Source organism: Schistocerca americana, unplaced genomic scaffold (assembly GCF_021461395.2).
Source record: "Schistocerca americana isolate TAMUIC-IGC-003095 unplaced genomic scaffold, iqSchAmer2.1 HiC_scaffold_170, whole genome shotgun sequence".
NCBI classification, from domain to species: Eukaryota; Metazoa; Arthropoda; class Insecta; order Orthoptera; family Acrididae; genus Schistocerca; species Schistocerca americana.
Window position 1 is genome coordinate 394,268 of NW_025725791.1, and position 7,383 is coordinate 401,650.

The window sequence follows — 7,383 nt, forward strand, 5'->3', positions numbered from 1 at the left end:
CAGTCCACGCCCCCCTGCGTGGGAAGAGTCTTTCTAGGCCATGACCCACCGGAAGGGCGCAGCGTCCCCCACCCCAGACATGTGACGTCACACCATCGGTATTGACGACTAGACTGATTCCTTATAATCATTTGCCATACACCGGTGGAAGCTGCCGAGACGAGTAACTACATAGCGGGCTCGCCGTGTCACTAATGTACAGAGATACAACAGTTTCGACTGGAACCGGATTAAACGTATACACGGCGCTGATTAGTAATAGATAGAGCCATCAGAATACAGATAATGTATACAACTGTCCGTATACATGCTGAAAGACTCTGCTCACAATCACAACCACACGTCAGCCACACACCCTTATCACGCACTACTCTCTGCCTGTAACACGCACACAGACAATATGTAAGCACCAGCATGGAACAACACCCAGTGCATCCTCTCCGCCACATTAGACAATCCACACTGTCATAACCAGACTGGGAGGTCCACTCAGAAAACAGAATATCCCACCCACCCGACAACCACCATTGCTCAGCCAAGCCACCAACACCCACACATGTCCTACACAGGGGTGCACCCAACATCACAATACTGCCTCCTCTCACAGCACACAAACAATGGCAGGAATGAAAGACACAGGTCTGCCACAAGCATGGAATGAGAGCGCCGCCTGTCATGAGCCAAAGGTGCATCCTGACGTGGCAAATCAGATGATGCCGCAGGCATCCACTTACTATAATCACAATCAACAAACCGGCCGCCCCGCCCCGCCCCCCATTAAACCTTTCCTTACAACAATGTGTACCTTAACCTAACCTATATCGTACCGTAACCTAACCTATATCGTACCGTAACCTAACCTATGTCGTACCGTAACCTAACCTATGTCGTACCGTAACCTAACCTATGTCGTACCGTAACCTAACCTATGTCGTACCGTAACCTAACCTATGTCGTACCGTAACCTAACCTATGTCGTACCGTAACCTAACCTATGTCGTACCGTAACCTAACCTATGTCGTACCGTAACCTAACCTATGTCGTACCTTAACCTAACCTATGTCGTACCTTAACCTAACCTATGTCGTACCTTAACCTAACCTATGTCGTACCTTAACCTAACCTATGTCGTACCTTAACCTAACCTATGTCGTACCTTAACCTAACCTATGTCGTACCTTAACCTAACCTATGTCGTACCTTAACCTAACCTATGTCGTACCTTAACCTAACCTATGTCGTACCTTAACCTAACCTATGTCGTACCTTAACCTAACCTATGTCGTACCTTAACCTAACCTATGTCGTACCTTAACCTAACCTATGTCGTACCTTAACCTAACCTATGTCGTACCTTAACCTAACCTATGTCGTACCTTAACCTAACCTATGTCGTACCTTAACCTAACCTATGTCGTACCTTAACCTAACCTATGTCGTACCTTAACCTAACCTATGTCGTACCTTAACCTAACCTATGTCGTACCTTAACCTAACCTATGTCGTACCTTAACCTAACCTATGTCGTACCTTAACCTAACCTATGTCGTACCTTAACCTAACCTATGTCGTACCTTAACCTAACCTATGTCGTACCTTAACCTAACCTATGTCGTACCTTAACCTAACCTATGTCGTACCTTAACCTAACCTATGTCGTACCTTAACCTAACCTGTATTGCGCCTTAACCTAACCTGTATTGCGCCTTAACCTAACCTGTATTGCGCCTTAACGTAACCTGTATTGCGCCTTAACGTAACCTGTATTGCGCCTTAACGTAACCTGTATTGCGCCTTAACGTAACCTGTATTGCGCCTTAACGTAACCTGTATTGCGCCTTAACGTAACCTGTATTGCGCCTTAACGTAACCTGTATTGCGCCTTAACGTAACCTGTATTGCGCCTTAACGTAACCTGTATTGCGCCTTAACGTAACCTGTATTGCGCCTTAACGTAACCTGTATTGCGCCTTAACGTAACCTGTATTGCGCCTTAACGTAACCTGTATTGCGCCTTAACGTAACCTGTATTGCGCCTTAACGTAACCTGTATTGCGCCTTAACGTAACCTGTATTGCGCCTTAACGTAACCTGTATTGCGCCTTAACGTAACCTGTATTGCGCCTTAACGTAACCTGTATTGCGCCTTAACGTAACCTGCATTGCGCCTTAACGTAACCTGTATTGCGCCTTAACGTAACCTGTATTGCGCCTTAACGTAACCTGTATTGCGCCTTAACGTAACCTGTATTGCGCCTTAACGTAACCTGTATTGCGCCTTAACGTAACCGATATTGCGCCTTAACGTAACCTATATTGCGCCGTAACGTAACCTATATTGCGCCGTAACGTAACCCACATTGCCCCTTAACGTAACCCACATTGCCCCTTAACGTAACCCACATTGCCCCTTAACGTAACCCAACACACGTTGGGCCTTAACCCAACACACGTTGGGCCTTAACCCAACACACGTTGGGCCTTAACCCAACACACGTTGGGCCTTAACCCAACACACGTTGGGCCTTAACCCAACACACGTTGGGCCTTAACCCAACACACGTTGGGCCTTAACCCAACACACGTTGGGCCTTAAACCCAACACACGTTGGGCCTTAACCCAACACACGTTGGGCCTTAACCCAACACACGTTGGGCCTTAACCCAACACACGTTGGGCCTTAACCCAACACACGTTGGGCCTTAACCTGCTCTGTAATTGTCATACGACGCGTTAAATTAGTGTAGTGTTGCCTAACTGCAACCCCCGCAATATAGTTTGCTACTCGCACTGCCCGGTCCCCAGTGTATCGCTTCATGTTAAACACCTTGCAGCTATACACTGTAATGTGGATGGCAGCAGGACGTACATGCTCAATGCCCTTTGCAGTTGTTCATTGGCATTTGCAGTTGTTCATTGGCATTCGCATGTGCGAAGCACTTAGCCTACGCTGTGGTACGGCCTGTGTCAACTGTCCGCTGATGTTGTACGTCCAAATCACACACTGTACTGCACATTGGTCCTCATGTACTGAATGATACATCGTGGTACATGTGACCGTACAACGACTGCGCCAACAACGGCGAACCATGCGGTCCAAATGTTGTGCACTCAGCTACGTGTCGTCTCCCTATAAGAGCTGGATTGCAGTGTGGTATGCCCTGGATGGCGATCAGCATGAGCCGTCTGTTGATGTAGTGGCGCGTGTTGTCAGACGTAGTCGTCTCTTCTCACACACCGTGATAGCATGGTGCACTGCGTTCCACATCTGCGACATGCGACAGAGGCCGGTTGACAGTCGTTCGCGCAATGGACATCGCATACGTACGGGGGCCACCTTCCACGTGTTCGCGAAGCGTGCACATGTTGTTGCGTGTATGTGGGCAGACATAGTGTGTCGTGACACCTGACACAGGCATGCAACAATCGTTGAATTTGCAAATGGCGATGGACGCCTACGTTTGCTGGTGACGTTATGCAAATGAACAACTGGTAAACCGTTGTGGTGCGGTTGTTCTCGCTAGAGGTGAATCAGTGATGGCGACGATCGGTTGAGCTACCAACCGGTTGTTCCAGCGATACCCACCATGCCCACGAACGTGAATGGCATCTGGGTGTGAAGCGATACGCGGCGGTGGCTGGGTGGGACCGTCCCCGGCCGGTGAGGGGGGGCCTCCCGGCGTGCTGGCCGCGCGGTGCGTGGGCGCACGCGCTACAGCCGGCTGGTGGGGGCGGCCAGTGGCAGGCGCGCCGGCCGACGGAGGCGGCAGGCGGCGCAGCTGCGCGCCGGCGCACCCTGCACGCGGCGCCGTGCGGCCAAAGTAGGTCCTCGCGGGCCCGGTGCGAAGCGCGGTGGACATCTGCAGTGTGCTGGTCCGATTGAGGACTGTGTGCGCTGAGGATGCGCCGCCGCCCGGCGCTCGGCGCCGCGACGCCGTCTGCTGCTCGGTCGCCTCTGCGGTTCTCGCAGGTGGTTTGTATCGCAGCTGTGCGGACGTGTTGGCGCGTGCGCTGTGCTGGGAGAGTTCGCTTCGGCACCCAAGTGGGGCTTTTGTCCTTCTGTGGCGCTGGCGTTGGAGCTGCCGGTCACCGTAGGTGGCGCGTGTTGTCTCCCGCCGGCAATGCCACGACAGCACGCTCCCGGGCCTCTGTCGGCAGCGGCAAGCTCAGTTGGGAGCACGGGTGGTCGCACCTAAAGCGTCTACTCGCCAAACTCCGGGCGATTGCGCCTCTCTCGAACCCGACCAAGTACTTAGGACGGCGCTGCGCGCCGCCGGGACCTGAGAGGGTTTCGAGGTGTATTGTGCAGGGGAGCTCAGCCTCCTCCTGTTTGCAGAATAATTGAGCGGACGCTTGCGTGTTCGCGCGGGCCCCCGGGACACACTCCCGGGCGGCCGGCTGCTCAGCTCTAGTTGACGCAGCTCCCTGGTTGATCCTGCCAGTAGTCATATGCTTGTCTCAAAGATTAAGCCATGCATGTCTCAGTACAAGCCGCATTAAGGTGAAACCGCGAATGGCTCATTAAATCAGTTATGGTTCCTTAGATCGTACCCACGTTACTTGGATAACTGTGGTAATTCTAGAGCTAATACATGCAAACAGAGTCCCGACCAGAGATGGAAGGGACGCTTTTATTAGATCAAAACCAATCGGTCGGCTCGTCCGGTCCGTTTGCCTTGGTGACTCTGAATAACTTTGGGCTGATCGCACGGTCCTCGTACCGGCGACGCATCTTTCAAATGTCTGCCTTATCAACTGTCGATGGTAGGTTCTGCGCCTACCATGGTTGTAACGGGTAACGGGGAATCAGGGTTCGATTCCGGAGAGGGAGCCTGAGAAACGGCTACCACATCCAAGGAAGGCAGCAGGCGCGCAAATTACCCACTCCCGGCACGGGGAGGTAGTGACGAAAAATAACGATACGGGACTCATCCGAGGCCCCGTAATCGGAATGAGTACACTTTAAATCCTTTAACGAGTATCTATTGGAGGGCAAGTCTGGTGCCAGCAGCCGCGGTAATTCCAGCTCCAATAGCGTATATTAAAGTTGTTGCGGTTAAAAAGCTCGTAGTTGGATTTGTGTCCCACGCTGTTGGTTCACCGCCCGTCGGTGTTTAACTGGCATGTATCGTGGGACGTCCTGCCGGTGGGGCGAGCCGAAGGCGTGCGACGCGCCTCGTGCGTGCTCGTGCGTCCGGAGGCGGACCCCGTTGCAATCCTACCAGGGTGCTCTTGAGTGAGTGTCTCGGTGGGCCGGCACGTTTACTTTGAACAAATTAGAGTGCTTAAAGCAGGCAAGCCCGCCTGAATACTGTGTGCATGGAATAATGGAATAGGACCTCGGTTCTATTTTGTTGGTTTTCGGAACCCGAGGTAATGATTAATAGGGACAGGCGGGGGCATTCGTATTGCGACGTTAGAGGTGAAATTCTTGGATCGTCGCAAGACGAACAGAAGCGAAAGCATTTGCCAAGTATGTTTTCATTAATCAAGAACGAAAGTTAGAGGTTCGAAGGCGATCAGATACCGCCCTAGTTCTAACCATAAACGATGCCAGCCAGCGATCCGCCGCAGTTCCTCCGATGACTCGGCGGGCAGCCTCCGGGAAACCAAAGCTTTTGGGTTCCGGGGGAAGTATGGTTGCAAAGCTGAAACTTAAAGGAATTGACGGAAGGGCACCACCAGGAGTGGAGCCTGCGGCTTAATTTGACTCAACACGGGAAACCTCACCAGGCCCGGACACCGGAAGGATTGACAGATTGATAGCTCTTTCTTGATTCGGTGGGTGGTGGTGCATGGCCGTTCTTAGTTGGTGGAGCGATTTGTCTGGTTAATTCCGATAACGAACGAGACTCTAGCCTGCTAACTAGTCGCGTGACATCCTTCGTGCTGTCAGCGATTACTTTTCTTCTTAGAGGGACAGGCGGCTTCTAGCCGCACGAGATTGAGCAATAACAGGTCTGTGATGCCCTTAGATGTTCTGGGCCGCACGCGCGCTACACTGAAGGAATCAGCGTGTCTTCCTAGGCCGAAAGGTCGGGGTAACCCGCTGAACCTCCTTCGTGCTAGGGATTGGGGCTTGCAATTGTTCCCCATGAACGAGGAATTCCCAGTAAGCGCGAGTCATAAGCTCGCGTTGATTACGTCCCTGCCCTTTGTACACACCGCCCGTCGCTACTACCGATTGAATGATTTAGTGAGGTCTTCGGACTGGTACGCGGCATTGACTCTGTCGTTGCCGATGCTACCGGAAAGATGACCAAACTTGATCATTTAGAGGAAGTAAAAGTCGTAACAAGGTTTCCGTAGGTGAACCTGCGGAAGGATCATTACCGACTAGACTGCATGTCGTTCGATGTGCGTGTCGTGTCGCGCAACACGCTACCTGTACGGCTCGCAGTAGCCGTGCGCCGCGTGCGGAACCACGCGTGCTTCTCAAAACTAACGCCAATGTTGTGTGGTACGAGCGCTGAAGCGCTGGAGCGGCTGGCCTGCGGCACCTGGCGCCTGGCGCCGGTTTTGAATGACTTTCGCCCGACTGCCTGTCCGCTCCGGTGTGGAGCCGTACGACGCCCATCGGCCGTGAGGCCGTTGGACACAGAACGCTTGAACAGGGGCCGCCACACGCCTACGTCCCGCCTATGCAACTGTCTTGAAAGAGACAGTGGAAACTAAGAAAAGATCACCCAGGACGGTGGATCACTCGGCTCGTGGGTCGATGAAGAACGCAGCAAATTGCGCGTCGACATGTGAACTGCAGGACACATGAACATCGACGTTTCGAACGCACATTGCGGTCCATGGATTCCGTTCCCGGGCCACGTCTGGCTGAGGGTCGGCTACGTATACTGAAGCGCGCGGCGTTTGCCCCGCTTCGCAGACCTGGGAGCGTCGCGGCCGCCTGTGGGGCCGGCCGCGCCTCCTGAAACGTGCGATGCGCGCCCGTCGCCTGGCGGTTCGCATACCGGTACTTACTCGGTAGCGTGCACAGCCGGCTGGCGGTGTGGCGTGCGACACCTCGTACAACGACCTCAGAGCAGGCGAGACTACCCGCTGAATTTAAGCATATTACTAAGCGGAGGAAAAGAAACTAACAAGGATTCCCCCAGTAGCGGCGAGCGAACAGGGAAGAGTCCAGCACCGAACCCCGCAGGCTGCCGCCTGTCGTGGCATGTGGTGTTTGGGAGGGTCCACTACCCCGACGCCTCGCGCCGAGCCCAAGTCCAACTTGAATGAGGCCACGGCCCGTAGAGGGTGCCAGGCCCGTAGCGGCCGGTGCGAGCGTCGGCGGGACCTCTCCTTCGAGTCGGGTTGCTTGAGAGTGCAGCTCCAAGTGGGTGGTAAACTCCATCTGAGACTAAATATGACCACGAGACCGATA

The 7,383-nt window shown here is 53.4% G+C and overlaps 2 non-coding genes across 2 annotated transcripts; both read left to right on the forward strand.

Moving 5' to 3' along the window:
* Positions 1 to 4,424: 4,424 nt before the first annotated feature.
* Positions 4,425 to 6,334, forward strand: LOC124571439. Its single transcript, XR_006971868.1, has one exon. It is a non-coding gene; the product is annotated as a small subunit ribosomal RNA (ribosomal RNA).
* Positions 6,335 to 6,685: 351 nt separating this feature from the next.
* LOC124571418 lies at positions 6,686 to 6,840 on the forward strand. The gene has a single exon (XR_006971849.1). It is a non-coding gene; the product is annotated as a 5.8S ribosomal RNA (ribosomal RNA).
* Positions 6,841 to 7,383: the final 543 nt, after the last annotated feature.